Source organism: Panulirus ornatus, chromosome 11, assembly GCF_036320965.1.
Source record: "Panulirus ornatus isolate Po-2019 chromosome 11, ASM3632096v1, whole genome shotgun sequence".
In the NCBI taxonomy this organism is placed as follows: Eukaryota; Metazoa; Arthropoda; class Malacostraca; order Decapoda; family Palinuridae; genus Panulirus; species Panulirus ornatus.
Window position 1 is genome coordinate 21,590,792 of NC_092234.1, and position 15,937 is coordinate 21,606,728.

At 47.9% G+C, this 15,937-nt stretch overlaps 1 protein-coding gene across 2 annotated transcripts in view; it reads left to right on the forward strand.

Annotated features, from left to right (window-relative positions):
* The first annotated feature begins 2,956 nt into the window (after positions 1–2,956).
* The window catches only part of LOC139751374 (open rectifier potassium channel protein 1-like), a 164,538-nt gene continuing 151,557 nt past the window's right edge, over positions 2,957–15,937 (forward strand). For both annotated transcript variants that reach the window (XM_071666742.1, XM_071666741.1), the window contains exon 1: positions 2,957–3,181. The gene's annotated coding sequence lies outside the window, so the exon portion shown is untranslated. The remainder of the gene's footprint in view (positions 3,182–15,937) is intronic.

A 15,937-nucleotide genomic window follows, 5' to 3' on the forward strand; every position in this document is an offset into this window, starting at 1 on the left:
CTGAGAATAGCTAAGTACACAAATAAGTTAATATTTAGCAAGCTGTCCACATCCTGTATTAGGGCAAAACTAGATCACGTTTCTCTGGTTTGGTCACCGCACGCAACACAGGCACAGAGAACTGACAGCGAGGTTCCAATGAACGACAGCAAAGATGATATGAGAATTATGAGAGAAGTGTTACAAGGAAAAGGTTAAAGGTCACACTTGTCCCCCATGGAAGAAAAAAGAGTAAAGGGGTGGCCAGACCACAACTTTTTAAGTGTTTATACCTGTCTGATAACGTCAGCAGAAAACATTTCTATTAATGATGTAAAGACAAAACAACCAAGCAATTATAAAGTTCATTAGACAAGCAACGATGAAGCTAAGCAACCAAGCAACCAGAAAGTTAAGCAACCAAGCAACCATGAAGTTAAACGACCAAGCAACCATGAAGTTAAACGACCAAGCAACCATGAAGTTAATCAACGGAGCAACCGAAAGGCGAGATCCACTGGTGATATTCTTTCCTATTTTACTAATGTCTGGTCATCATCACTGAAAGATCTGGGGTAGTCATGTGTAGTTGCCCTTGATATATCCAAAGCTCTTGACAGGGTGTGGTATCGGAGTCTCACCTCTAAGCTTCCTTCTTTTGGCTTCCCTCCCTCAGTTTTTCTCCTTCATATCTAGCTTCCTCTCTGGCCGATCTATCTCTGTGGTTATTGATGGATCAACTCCCCCTTTTCTTCATCAACAGCGGTGCTCCTCAAAGTTCGGTTCGGTCCCTTATATTTTTCTCCTTTTTTTTCGACGATTTCCTCTCCTTTTCAAATAATCCTATGCGCTCATACGCTGACGACTCAACACTGCATTCACCCACATCCTTCAATTCTGCTCCCTCTTCTCTCACTCGATCTGCATCTCGCCTTGACACAGCTTCCTCAATAAATCAGACTTGGACAGGATATCTCAATGGATAGACAAAATCTTGTCAAGTTTAATACCTCCACGACCCAGTTTTTACCAATCTCTCTATCGAAAATCCCTCGCAACTTTCGTCTCTTTCGGTTCTGTAATTCCACCTCTTGACTCAATGAACATATTTGGCATCACTGTAACATCCACTCTTTCTTGGAACCCCCACATTACGGGAATAGCTAAGTTTGCCTCTACGAAACTGGATGTCCTATTTAGATGTCGTAATCTCTCTTCTGAACAGTTGATCTGTTTATACAAGGAATTGATTCGTCCTTGTATGGAGTACTGCTCTCACATCTGAGGTGGTTCTAGCTCTACATCCTTACTTGACAGAGTTGAGTCGAAAGTGATCCGCCTTATAAACTGTCCCACACTAACCTCCAAACTTAACCCCCTTGCCCTACGCTGCAATGTTGGTTCACTCTCCCTTTTCTATAGGCATTACTTTGGTTTTTGCTCTCGAGAGCTGGCTGCTTGTGTGCTCCCACCAATAGCTAGACCACGAATACTGGGCAAGCTGCTGCGTTATATGATTATTGTGTGACCATCAGCAACCCAAGGGTAGGCTGTTTTGATACCTGCTTCTTTCCCTACACTTCGAAGCTTTAGAACTCTCTACCTTCTCATACTTTTTCCAGTGACTATGGTTTGGCACATTGCAAAAGACAGATTTTCCCTTTCCTCCAAAACTCGTAAATACTTTTCCTTGTCTTTTCTTTTTCCGTTTCACAATTCTCTCTATATTCCAGTTAAGGTCCGGCCTTGATGTGGGCTTTTGTCCGTGACTGTAGGTCCGTGACTGTAGGTCCGTGACTGGAGCCTTCAACCTAAAGAAAGAATCCATACACATATGAAGCTGAGCAACCGTGAGGTTAGGTTAGGTTAGTTAATTTCGTTATGAAAGGTTAGCGATGGAGCAGTGAATGTTGATGGTTTGAAACTATTCAAAAAGGTTATACGATAAAGTTGAAAAGATAGGGACCCCACACATGTAAGTCTCTTTCGGTAAGTACACACACACACACACACACACACACACACACGTATACATGGGTACCTGGCGTAAGCTAGGGTGTGCGTTTGTGTGTGTGTGTGTGTGTGTGTGTGTGTGTGTGTATGTTCACAGGAGTAAAGGCATGATACATATACTGTATACAAGATTAAGAGACAGGGCAACACATACACCTCCATGGTGTAGCGGTTAGCATAACTGGCCGTCGTGTATGCAAGGCCCGCCTTGGATGAAACCTGCGCAGGCTCGAATCCTGGTCGTAGCAGTCTGTCCACAGTCCACCCACCTGTTCATCCTCCCCAAGGGGTTGGTCGATAGAATGGGAACCTGGCGTGAGCTAGGGTATGTGTGTGTGTGTGTGTGTGTGTGTGTGTGTGCATATATAAAAGGTTGAGAAGACGGGACGACACGAGTGTGAACCTCTCTCCCCGTAACAGAAAAACTCTGTATTCCCGTAACACACAAATAATGATTACGAACAATAATCATTTGCGAGGCAAGAGCGGATGCTACACCTCAAGCTAGTGTTACCAGATCTGCACTACCCCAGAAGGTCAGCTGATTCTCCAACACCTAAGACAAAGTATAAGTTAACCATGACATTTGGTCACAGAGTAAACAAAGTCTCTTTTAAAGAAAATGTCCGTTGTCATAATGTCATTAGAAAATTCGTAACATTTGAATGAAAATGTTACACCTCACGTGGGAGATAGTGAAACGATCTGGCAACACTGCTACCGTTGATTTCACTGCTGCATGAAACTTATTTTTTTAACGAAGGCGTCGTTTTCTTCCTGATGTTGTCAGGTGTGTACTGACGCTGCAGCCTGGGTGCAGGAAGCGGCCAGGAAGGTGGGCCTCAACTACTTCGCAACACTTGATAAATACGTCCTGATGTGATCAACATTGCAGAGGTGCCAGTTCGTGGACTACATTACTGCTGAGGTGCAAGTGTCCAGTCAGTCTCCCTCTGGACGGCGGTTGGGGTGTATGTCTTGCGACGCTCCCGGAGCTTCAGGTGGCTACCACTGGCCCTGTAGATGCCACACACACACACACACCTTCCCTCAGCGCCAGAGTTAAACACTTGAGGACTCCTGAGTGAAACTGACATTCAAGTGATCGTTTTATTCTTGTGATTTACCAGGAAGGTTAGGGAAATTTTACGAGTTCTCACACAACACATGAGCTCAAGACATGACCCAGGTAAGTGGACTGGTTGTTTGATGAACTCAGGAGGTGGCCATCGCCTCTCTCTCTCACTCTCTCTCTCTCTCTCTCTCTCTCTCTCTCTCTCTCTCTCTCTCTCTCTCTCTCTCTGGTGTCAGAAATGCAAGACGTTGGCTGTATCATCACCAACACATTGCCTTGTAACAGTTTGAGACAAACTCCACGACGCAGGCCGGTCAGGCTGTGTGTGTGTGTGTGTGTACCTTCACATTGCACTGTGGCTGTGGCCATCATCTACACACAATGCATCAAGTCTCACAATGAGAAAGTATTTTGCAATTGATCTCACATCCACGGTGTTTGTCATGGCTTCGACTGTATATGTGTGCCTCATTCAGGGTGTATGGCTCGATAAGTGATGTGTGCCTCCTTCACTGGCGTATGCCTCATTCAGGGGTGTGTGCCTTATTCACTGGCGTATGTCTCATTCAGGGGCGTGTGCCTCATTCAGTGGTGTATGTCTCATTCAGGGGCGTGTGCCTCATTCAGTGGTGTATGTCTCATTCAGGGGCGTGTGCTTCATTCAGGGGCGTATGCCTCATTCAGGGGCGTATGCCTCATTCAGGGGCGTAGGCCTCTTTTAGGGGCGTGTGCCTCATTCAGGGGCGTGTGCCTCATTCAGTGGTGTATGTCTCATTCAGTGGTGTATGTCTCATTCAGTGGTGTGTGCTCATTCAGGGGCGTGTGCCTCATTCAGGGGCGTGTGCCTTATTCAATGGCGTATGCCTCATTCAGGGACGTATACCTCATTCAGGGGCGTGTGCCTCATTCAGGGGCGTGTGCCTTATTCGGTGGTGTATGCCTCATTCAGGGGCGTGTGCCTCATTCAGGGGCGTGTGCCTCATTCAGGGGCGTATGCCTCATTCAGGGACGTATACCTTATTCAGGGGCGTGTGCCTCATTCAGGGGCATATGCCTCATTCAGGGGTGTATGTCTCGTTCAGTGGTGTGTGCGTCATTCAGGGATGTGTGCCTCATTCAGTGGTGTGCGGCTCATTCACGGATGTATGCCTCATTCAGGGATGTGTGCCTCATTCAGTGGTGTGTGGCTCATTCACGGATGTATGCCTCATTCAGGGATGTGTGCCTCATTCAATGGTGTGTGGCTCATTCAAGGTGTGTTCCTCATTCACGGATGTATGCCTCATTCAGGGATGTGTGCCTCATTCAGGGATGTATGCCTCATTCAGGAATGTGTGCCTCATTCAGCGGTGTGTGCCTCATTCAGTGGTGTGTGCCTCATTCAGTGATGTGTGCCTCATTCAGTGATATATGCCTCATTCAGGGGTGTATGCCTCATTCAGGGATGTGTGCCTCATTCAGTGGTGTGTACCTCATTCAGGGATGTATGTCTCATTCAGGAATGTGTGCTTCATTCAGTGGTGTGTGCCTCATTCAATGGTGTGTGCCTCATTCAGGGATGTATGTCTCATTCAGGAATGTGTGCCTCATTTAGTGGTGTATGCCTCATTCAGGGATGTATGCCTCACTCAGGGATGTGTGCCTCATTCAGTGGTGTGTGGCTCATTACGGATGTATGCCTCATTCAGGGATGTGTGCCTCATTCAGTGGTGTGTGGCTCATTACGGATGTATGCCTCATTCAGGGATGTGTGCCTCATTCAGTGGTGTGTGGCTCATTCACGGATGTATGCCTCATTCAGGGATGTGTGCCTCATTCAATGGTATGTGGCTCATTCAAGGTTTGTGTTACTCATTCACGGATGTATGCCTCATTCAGGGATGTGTGCCTCATTCAGGGATGTGTGCCTCATTCAGGGATGTATGCCTCATTCAGGAATGTGTGCCTCATTCAGTGGTGTGTGCCTCATTCAGTGGTGTGTGCCTCATTCAGTGATGTGTGCCTCATTCAGTGATGTATGCCTCATTCAGGGGTGTATGCCTCATTCGGAGATGTGTGCCTCATTCAGTGGTGTGTGCCTCATTCAGGGATGTATGTCTCATTCAGGAATGTGTGCCTCATTCCGTGGTGTGTGCCTCATTCAATGGTGTGTGCCTCATTCAGGGATGTATGTCTCATTCAGGAATGTGTGCCTTATTCAGTGGTGTATGCCTCATTCAGGGATGTATGCCTCATTCAGGGATGTGTGCTTAATTCAAGGGTGTATGCCTCATTCAGTTGTGTGTGCCTCATTCAGTGGTGTGTGCCTCATTCAGGGATGTATGCCTCTTTCAGGGATGTGTGCCTCATTCAGTGGTGTGTGCCTCATTCAGGGATGTGTACCTCATTTACGGATGTATGCCTCATTCAGTGTTGTGTGCCTCATTCAGGGATGTATGACTCATTCAGTGGTGTATGCCTCATTCAGGGATGTATGCCTCATTCAGGGATGTGTACCTCACTCACGGATGTATGCCCCATTCAGTGGAGTGTGCCTCATTCAGGGATGTATGCCTCATTCAATGGTGTATGCCTCATTCAGGGATGTATGCCTCATTCAGTGGTGCGTGCCTCATTCAGTGGTGTGTGCCTCATTCAGGGATGTGTGCCTCATTCACGGGTGTATGACTCATTCAGGGATGTGTGCCTAATTTAAGGGTGTATGCCTCATTCAGTGATGTGTGCCTCATTCAGTGGTGTGTGCCTCATTCAGGGATGTATGCCTCATTCAGGGATGTGTGCCTCATTCAGTGGTGTGTGCCTCATTCAGGGATGTGTACCTCATTCACGGATGTATGCCTCATTCAGTGGTGTGTGCCTCATTCTGGGATGTATGCCGCATTTAGTGGTGTATGCCTCATTCAGGGATGTATGCCTCATTCAGTGGTGTGTGCCTCATTCAGGGATGTATGCCTCATTCAGGGATGTGTGCCTCATTCAGTGGTGTGTGCCTCATTCACTGATGTATGCCTCATTCAGGAATGTGTGCCTCATTCAGTGGTGTGTGCCTCATTCAGGGCTGTGTGCCTCATTTACGGATGTATGCCTCATTCAGGGATGTATGCCTAATTCAAGGGCATATGCCTCATTCAGGGATGTGTGCCTCATTCAGTGGTGTGTGCCTCATTCAGGGATGTATGCCTCATTCAGGGGTGTGTGCCTCTTTCAGTGGTGTGTGCCTCATTCAGGGATGTGTGCCTAATTCAAGGGTGTATGCCTCATTCAGTGACGTGTGCCTCATTCAGTGGTGTGTGCCTCATTCAGGGATGTATGCCTCATTCAGGGATGTGTGCCTCATTCAGTGGTGTGTGCCTCATTCAGGGGTGTATGCCTCATTCAGGAATGTGTGCCTCATTCAGTGGTGTGTGCCTCATTCATTTGTGTGTGCCTCATTCAGGAATGTATGCCTCATTCAGGGATGTGTGCCTCATTCAGTGGTGTGTGCCTCATTCAGGGATGTATGCCTCATTCAGGAATGTGTGCCTCATTCAGTGGTATGTGCCTCATTCAGGGATGTGTGCCTCATTCAGGGATGTATGCCGCATTCAGGGATGTATGCCTAATTCAAGGGCATATGCCTCATTCAGGGATGAGTGCCTCATTCACGGATGTATGACTCATTCTGGGATGTATGCCTCATTCAGGGGTGTATGCCTCATTCAGGGATGTGTGCCTCATTCAGTGGTGTGTGCCTCATTCACTGGTGTGTATCTCATGCAAGGGTGTGTGCCTCATTCACGGATGTATGCCTCATTCACGGATGTGTGCCTCATTCAAGGGTGTATGCCTCATTCAAGAGTGTATGCCTCATTTAGTGGTGTGTGCCTTATCCAGGGTTGTACGCCTCATTTATGGATGTGTGCCTCATTTAGCGATGTGTGCGTCATTTAGGGATGTGTGCCTCATTGGGGATGTGTGCCTCATTCAGTGGTGTGTGGCTCATTCAGGGATGTGTGCCTCATTCAGTGGTGTGTGCCTTATTCATTGGTGTGTGCCTCATTCAGTGGTGTGTGCCTCATTCAGGGGTGTATGCCTCATTCAGGGATGTGTGCCTCATTCAGGGGTGTGTGCCTCATTCAGGGATGTATGCCTCATTCAGTGGTGTGTGCCACATTCAGGGATGTGTGCCTCATTCAGTGGTGTGTGCCTCATTCAGTGGTGTGTGCCACATTCAGGGTTGTATGCCTCATTTAGGGATGTGCTCCTCATTCAGGGATGTGTGCCTCATTCAGTGGTGTGTGCCTCATTCATGGATGTATGTCTCGCGTATAGACGTGTGCCTCATTCATGGATGTATGTCTCGCGTATAGACGTGTGCCTCATTCATGGATGTATGTCTCGCGTATAGACGTGTGCCTCATTCATGGATGTATGTCTCGCGTATAGACGTGTGCCTCATTCATGGATGTATGTCTCGCGTATAGACGTGTGCCTCATTCATGGGCACATGTTGGTTCCTAAGACTGACAATTAGTATTAGGGATTATGGCCTATGACGCACTTATGTGCAGACTTGACCTTAATTGTGACAATGATGGAATAGTGCAGCAGAAGGCACCTCTCCACCTACCTTTCCCAGCCGCCTCAACGGTTATTAGGGAAAGAAAAAAATAAGATAAGAAACTGTATGGTATGGGCAAAGTATTCTGCCCTGGGGATCTTATAGGACAGTCTGAATGGGAAAGTTCTCTGGCAATATCGTAAGCAGTTGCACACCTGGGGATGGACTCTGAAAATAGATAGACAGGTTTGAATATCTCTTCCCGAGGCAGGATTGTTTAATGATAACTTATATCATTAAAGTCTCTCTTCAGCCTTGGCCTGTAGTTACCTGACGATACAGCATTCTAATATTCCTCCACTCTGTAGATGAAACGGTGTAGCCCACGTTCCTATCATATCTCCATCTCACTGTCATTTTCATACCACCATTTCTGGTCTTTGAATTTCCGTCTAAAGTGAAGAAATTTTCGTATGTAATGTCGCCGAAGTTATTTTCTCATTTCCACAACATCTGTTAGATCTCCTCGTGAAAGAATTATTTTTGTCTCTGAATCTTTCCATAGACTTGTTTCTGAATGACGGGATTGGTTTGGTTGTTTTTGTTTGGATTTGTTTTAGCTTGATCTTTCGTCCGTTGTGATGGCGAGAACTGAACAACGTACTGCAGGTGAGGCCTGACCAGGGCGGGGTAGAAAGTGAATATCACGTTTTGATTTTTTCATATAGTTTTTATTTTCAGCATGTTTGGTTTTAATGCTTACATTTCTGCTTATGAAATCTGACGTCCCGTTGCCAATGATTTAAGCAGCAAAATATTTTTTTTTTCTGTGTCTCGTATTATTACTGATAATCATCCCAAGGGCGTTTTCTTATCTCGCTTCGGATAACGGCTTACCAAGTGTAGTCAAAGTGCATTATTCTGCAGTTCTTTGCGTTGAATTCCATTACCATGCCTCTGACCACTCCACCAATATAGTAAATCCCTTTGAATCTTCGGGTAGTCCTCTGTCAAGAGGATTGTGTTTCCTGCTTTCGTGTCGTGACCAAATTTCGATTTTCATTTTTTCTTGTGAGTCCTGTGTCCAGGTGGTTGATGCATGTGATGAAAAGTCTGGGTTCCAGAACTGAGCCTTGCGGCACCCCGCGCCTCACGGGAAACCAATCGGACGCTTCCCCATTTCACGCTAGTCTTTGTTTCCCATCTGGGAGCCATGAGCAATACTCTCTTACTTTGCGGCCTCGCATGTGCCATTTTGTCGAAGGTTTTACGAACGTCTAGATGTATATTGTGAGGGTCTCTAAAAACTGTCAGTTATTATATATTGGACTACACAAATTCGATGTGATTTTTCAAACATAATCATTTTCCTGATATGCGTGTTGATGGTCGATTGTCAACCTATAATATTCGAGGATTTCAGCGTTTCTGCTGCTTTTTATTTGTCCTCTGACCATTTTCTCAGTAATGCTGGCAGGACGGTAATCTGAGGGGCATTTTCAATCTCCTTTCTAAAAAATTGGTTTTGCAGTGACAAACTTCCGGTCTTTTCGCGTTTTCCCTTCCTGCAGTGATTTAGTGAATATTCTAGTGATCGGAAAAGTGGTGATGTGTGTCTCCGTCAGTGGTATGTGCCTCTGTCAGGGGTATGTGCCTCTGTCAGGGGTATGTGCCATGTTCAGGGATATGTGCCTCCGTCAAGGGTATGTGACTATGTCAAGGATATGTGCCTTGCGTGTGTGTGTGTGTGTGTGTGTGTGTGACTGTACAGAAGTGAGCACCCATCATAACATTCTATCTCCTTGCCTCACCATATCCTCAGTATGTGTTCCTTGCCTCACCATATCCTCAGTATGTGTTCCTTGCCTCACCATATCCTCAGTATGTGTTCCTTGCCTCATCATCATCATCATCGTCATTTCTTCTTTCCTTCTCGTTTCTTCTTCGTCAGTGTCTGGCCACGACCTCCACGCACACCCAGCCTTGTCTGGTGTCGACTTCCCGGACAGATGCACTTCATACTTCACACTTTCATAATACCTTCCCGTGATGTCTTAATGACTGACCTCTTCTGTGTATCACGGGCAACCAGCGTTGTGCGTGTGTGTTCCTTTATATAGGCAGTCTGTTGTTAGACCTGTGCATCTCTGTTACTGTATAAGGGCAACCCACTTTATCAGCGACTCATGTATCACAGCCGTATGACTGAGACACGTATCTCACATCAACATGCTCCTGTATCTCTGAGTGTACAACACTGTTATCATTATCTTAATGAACGACTGACTGCTAGAACTTTGTGGATGTTGAGTCGCTCCTCCGCTAAACATAAAGAAGATTGAGTCTCTGTCGTGTCAGAAGTAGAGGAAGCCCTTGAAATACCAGCCATATATTCAAATTTATCATTTCAAGTACAAATGTCCCTCTTGGCAACTAGCGAAGAGAAACACCATCATAAACACTGCTGGGTCGAGCCTCTGCCGTTTCACCTCTTCTTAAAATTCACTTCCTCTTTGATTTTCTTCTCCCGTATCCTTCCTTCCTCGTCAATGCGAAGGTCTAATTTCTCTTATGAACGTTAAAGAAATACTGAAATAACTTGAAACATCTGTTGACGTTAACCATTTATGAGAGATGTATTTGAGAGGAAAAACACGTCATCGTATCTTTAGTTCTATCAAAACATTTAGTGTTGTTCAGATGTACCTGCAGGTTTGGTGCAGTAGTATGTTCCAGCACACATGTATGGTAGACTCATGTGAGGTGCTGGTGGTTGCCGGCCTCAGTACGTGAACACTGACGTATCTGAACATTGTTGCTCTCACGATATATACATGTCACATGAGGATCCCTCATCTTTTACGTGAAATGACTCAGAATAAAAATCTGATGTTATAGTTGTTGTAGTCAAATGCCCTACAGCTGCAGTACAAGGCTCACAGCTGACCTATACGTAAGAGTAATATTCATGTTACACAATGTGCCTCGCTCATCATACCAAGGCAGACACGACCACTAGGTATCTTACCACTACTCACACCCATGATGGTATATATATCTTGTGAATATCGATGGAGAGAAGCAAAGGTGTTCTCCCAGCCACAACTTGGGAACCGTGACCCACCCTGAACCATACTTGACCTTCGTGCCCCTTGCAAGGTCAACCTCGGTGAGGAGGGAAGTTTTTGTTATGTTATCAATACCGGTGAATCAGGTACGTCTGTTGCATCATTAATGTTCACCACGAACAATAGCGGCCCCAGGCTCGAACCCTGCTGAATGTCACGTATCATCCACCAGGACTTCTGTGACTACCCGTAATGTTTTGATGACTACCTTCCATAATCACCGCCATGACTCAAATCAGACATCAGAGGATCCATGTGAACGGCAGGACATCTGAGTGATCCACTATTCTGAACTCTCACTAGAGATCACGAGACTCCCCATACTTCCACAACATGGGATCAACACCAGGGATCCGATCCCCCGGGACGAAGTTATTAGCATTCGAATGCGCGAGGACCCGTTACAGATGATCCGTATGAGGGAGGTGGTGACAAGAGAACTTACAGGATCATACCTTCTCCGATGTGTACCAAGTAAACAAAGATGGCCACAATCTGAACCAACTGAGAAGATATATTTCACTTGTGTGCTAGTCTTTCTCGTTGTCTATATAGCTTCATCGCTACACTCACCGGCCGCTGGGAATAAATATTTTGAACGTAAGGTCAGGAGGAAGGGTCGTCATATATATATGTAGAAATATCTAGCGTGTCATGGTGTGAGGCGCAGGTAACTCTACCTCACACGTTCCTCATTGTTGCCACGATCTTGTAAATACTCCAGGATAATAAATGCGAAATTGAGCCTTGAAATTGCTGACTACAGGAGCGAGTCAGTTATGAAGAGGAAGGATAGAAGAGGCAAAGTGAGCGGCGCTTCTTCTTGCTGGTCCCAACCCAGGACGTCCTCCACACCACTACGAAGATACAAACAAACTGCCCTCAGGCAGTCATGCACTAGACCCCGAACTGTCCTAAGCAGTCATGCGCTAGACCCCCTTACATCTAACTCCAGGTGAAGCCAATACCAACATGTCGGCTGGATTTCATGGATGTCTCTCAAGGAAACGAAGCATCGACGAAGATCTGATAATCACCTGAAATATGGCGTCACATTGTTTACAGACAAACTACAAGTGATCTTCCTCATGCCATCCCCACGTAGACGATGACAACCCCCGCGGGCAAGATAGGTGTGTGTGGGGTGGCAGCAAGCGACCCTGGCCGTGCCATACAGTACGTCCCAATTCGACCCAGTCCGCTCATCTCCCCCGGGAGAGACACCAACCCCTCGGGGTGGAGGGTACAGAGCATCACCACCTCTTACCAGAAGTATCTCGCCTGGTATGGACGACTGGTCTCCCTGGCCAACCTCTCTGTAATCCTCCACCAGAAACGAATGGTCTTTCCTGCATACATAAACGTTTAAATGTAAACTTTTCAGTGATTTTATGAATGATTTATGATCAGGAATGCTGGTGACACAGAACATCGCTGACCCATCTCCGTGTATGGGGTCACACGAATGGTAATCAAACTCACGTCTCACAGACATTCCATGATGGACGTGCAGTTACATGAGCCGTATTTCTTGCTGTTGATGAAATGATCACGAAATTGCCAGACTTACCCGAGGGAGAAGTGATCATGGTCCACCACAGAAGAGTCACCACATACAGGCGGTCCTCCTGGTAGATGTCAGGCCACTAACTTGTGTGACAGATGTGGTGACCCTTATATGGTTCTGGTTCAACTGTTGCTGTACGTCGGCCTCAACTGTTGCTGTACGTCAGCCTCAACTGTTGCTGTACGTCAATCTCATCTGTTGCTGTACGTCGGCCTCAGCTGTTGTTGTACGTCGGCCTCAACTGTTGCTGTACGTCGGCCTCAACTGTTGCTGTACGTCAGCCTCAGCTGTTGTTGTACGTCAGCCTCATCTGTTGCTGTACGTCGGCCTCAACTGTTGTTGTACGTCAGCCTCATCTGTTGCTGTATGTCGGCCTCAACTGTTGCTGTACGTCAGCCTCATCTGTTGCTGTACGTCAGCCTCATCTGTTGCTATACGTCGGCCTCAACTGTTGCTGTACGTCGGCCTCAACTGTTGCTGTACGTCAGCCTCAACTGTTGCTGTACGTCAGCCTCAACTGTTGCTGTACGTCAGCCTCAACTGTTGCTGTACGTCAGCCTCAACTGTTGCTGTACGTCAGCCTCAACTGTTGCTGTACGTCAGCCTCAACTGTTGCTGTACGTCAGCCTCAACTGTTGCTGTACGTTGGCATCAACTGTTGCTGTGCGTCAGCCTCAACTGTTACTGTACGTCGGCCTCAACTGTTACTGTACGTCAGCCTCAACTGTTGCTGTGCGTCAGCCTCGACTGTTGCTGTACGTCAGCCTCAACTGTTGCTGTACGTCAGCCTCAACTGAAGCTGTACGTCAGCCACATCTGTCGCTGTACGTCAGCCTCATCTGTTGCTGTACGTCAGCCTCAGCTGTTGCTGTGCGTCAGCCTCAACTGTTGCTGTGCGTCAGCCTCAACTGTTGCTGTACGTCAGCCTCAACTGTTGCTGTACGTCAGCCTCATCTGTCGCTGTACGTCAGCCTCAACTGTTGCTGTACGTCAGCCTCAGCTGTTGCTTGTACGTCAGCCTCAACTGTCGCTGTACGTCAGCCTCGACTGGTGCTGTACGTCAGCCTCAACTGTTGCTGTACGTCAGTCTCATCTGTTGCTGTACGTCAGCCTCATCTGTTGCAGTACTTCAGCCTCAACTGTTGCTGTACGTCGGCCTCAACTGTTGCTGTGCGTCAACCTCAACTGTTACTGTACGTCGGCCTCAACTGTTACTGTACGTCGGCCTCAACTTGCTGTACGTCAGCCTCAACTGTTGCTGTGCGACAGCCTCGACTGTTGCTGTACGTCAGCCTCAACTGTTGCTGTACGTCAGCCTCAACTGTAGCTTTACGTCAGCCTCATCTGTCGCTGTAAGTCAGCCTCAACTGTTGCTGTACGTCAGCCACAGCTGTTGTTGTACGTCAGCCTCAACTGTCGCTGTACGTCAGCCTCAACTGTCGCTGTACGTCAGCCTCAACTGTTGCTGTACGTCGGCCTCAACTGTTGCTGTACGTCAGCCTCAACTGTTGCTGTACGTCAGCCTCAACTGTTGCTGTACGTCACACTCAGCTGTTGCTGTACGTCAGCCTCAACTGTTGCTGTGCGTCAGCCTCAACAGTTGCTGTACGTCAGCCTCGACTGTTGCTGTACGTCAGCCTCAACTGTTGCTGTACGTCAGCCTCAACTGTGCTGTACGTCAGCCTCAACTGTTGCTGTAGCGTCAGCCTCAACTGTTGCTGTACGTCAGCCTCAACTGTTGCTGTACGTCAGCCTCAACTGTAGCTGTACGTCACCACACTGTCGCTGTACGTCAGCCTCATCTGTTGCTGTCGTCAGCCTCAAGCTGTTGCTGTACGTCAAGCCTCAACTGTGCTGTACGTCAGCCTCACTGTGCTGTACGTCGCCTCAACTGTTGCTGTACGTCGGCTCAACTGTTGCTGTACGTCAGCCTCATCTGTTGCAGTACGTCAGCCTCAACTGTTGCGTACGTCGCCTCAACTGTTGCTGTACGTCAGCCTCACTGTGCTGTACGTTGCCTCAACTGTTGCTGTACGTCGGCCTCAACTTGTGTACGTCAGCCTCAACTCTTGCTGTACGTCAGCCTCATCTGTTGCTGTACGTCAGCCTCAACTATTGCTGTACGTCGGCCTCATCTGTCGCTTTACGTTAGCCTCAACTGTTGCTGTACGTCGGCCTCAACTGTTGCTGTACGTCGGCCTCAACTGTTGCTGTACGTCAGCCTCAACTGTCGCTGTACGTCAGCCTCAACTGTTGCTGTACGTCAGCCTCAACTGTTGCTGTACGTCAGCCTCAACTGTTGCTGTACGTCAGCCTCAACTGTTGCTGTACGTCGGCCTCAACTGTTGCTGTACGTCAGCCTCAACTGTTGCTGTACGTCAGCCTCAACTGTTGCTGTACGTCACCTCAACTGTTGCTGTACGTCAGCCTCAACTGTTGCTGTACGTCAGCCTCAACTGTTGCTGTACGTCAGCCTCAACTGTTGCTGTACGTCAGCCTCAACTGTTGTACGTGCCTCACTGTTCGTCGTCGCTCAACTGTTGCTGTACGTCACCTCACTGTTGCTGTACGTCCCCTCACTGTTGCTGTACGTCGGCCCACTGCCGTCTCACTGTTGCTGTGCGTCAGCCTCAACCTTGCTGTATCACTCACTTGCGCAGCCTCACTGTTGCTGTACGTCAGCCTCAACTGTTGCTGTACGTCAGCCTCATCTGTTCTGTACGTCAGCCTCAACTGTTGCTGTAAAGTCAGTCCTCAACTGTTGCTGTACGTCAGCCTCAACTGTTGCTGTACGTCGCCTCACTGTTTGCTGTACGTTAGCCTCAACTGTTGTGTACGTTACCACGTTGCTGTCTCGGCTCAACCGTTGCTGTACGTCAGCCTCAACTGTTACTGTACGTCAGCCTCAACTGTTGCTGTACGTCGCCTCAACTTGCTGTACGTCACCTCAACTGTTGCGTACGTCAGCCTCAACTGTTGTTGTACGTCAGCCTCAACTGTTGCTGTGCGTCAGCCCAACTGTTGCTGTACGTCAGCCTCACTGTCGCTGTACGTCAGCCTCAACTGTTGCTGTACGTCGCCTCAACTGTTGCTGTACGTCAGCCTCAACTGTTGCTGTACGTCAGCCTCAACTGTTGCTGTACGTCAGCCTCAACTGTTGCTGTACGTCAGCCTCATCTGTTGCTGTACGTCAGCCACTATCTGTTGCTGTACGTCTGCCTAACTGTCCGCTGTCACGTCGGCTTCAACTGTTGCTGTACGTCAGCCTCAACTGTTGCTGTACGTCAGCCTCAACTGTTGCTGTACGTTAGCCTCATCTGTCGCTGTACGTCAGCCTCAACTGTTGCTGTACGTCCTGCCTCAACTGTTGCTGTACGTCAGCCTCATCTGTCGCTGTACGTCAGCCTCAACTGTTGATGTACGTCCTGCCTCAACTGTTGCTGTACGTCAGCCTCAACTGTTGCTGTACGTCCTGCTTCAACTGTCGCTGTACGTCAGCCTCAACTGTTGCTGTACGTCAGCCTCATCTGTCGCTGTACGTCAGCCTCAACTGTTGATGTACGTCCTGCCTCAACTGTTGCTGTACGTTGGCCTCAGCTGTTGCTGTACGTCAGCTTCATCTGTCGCTGTACGTC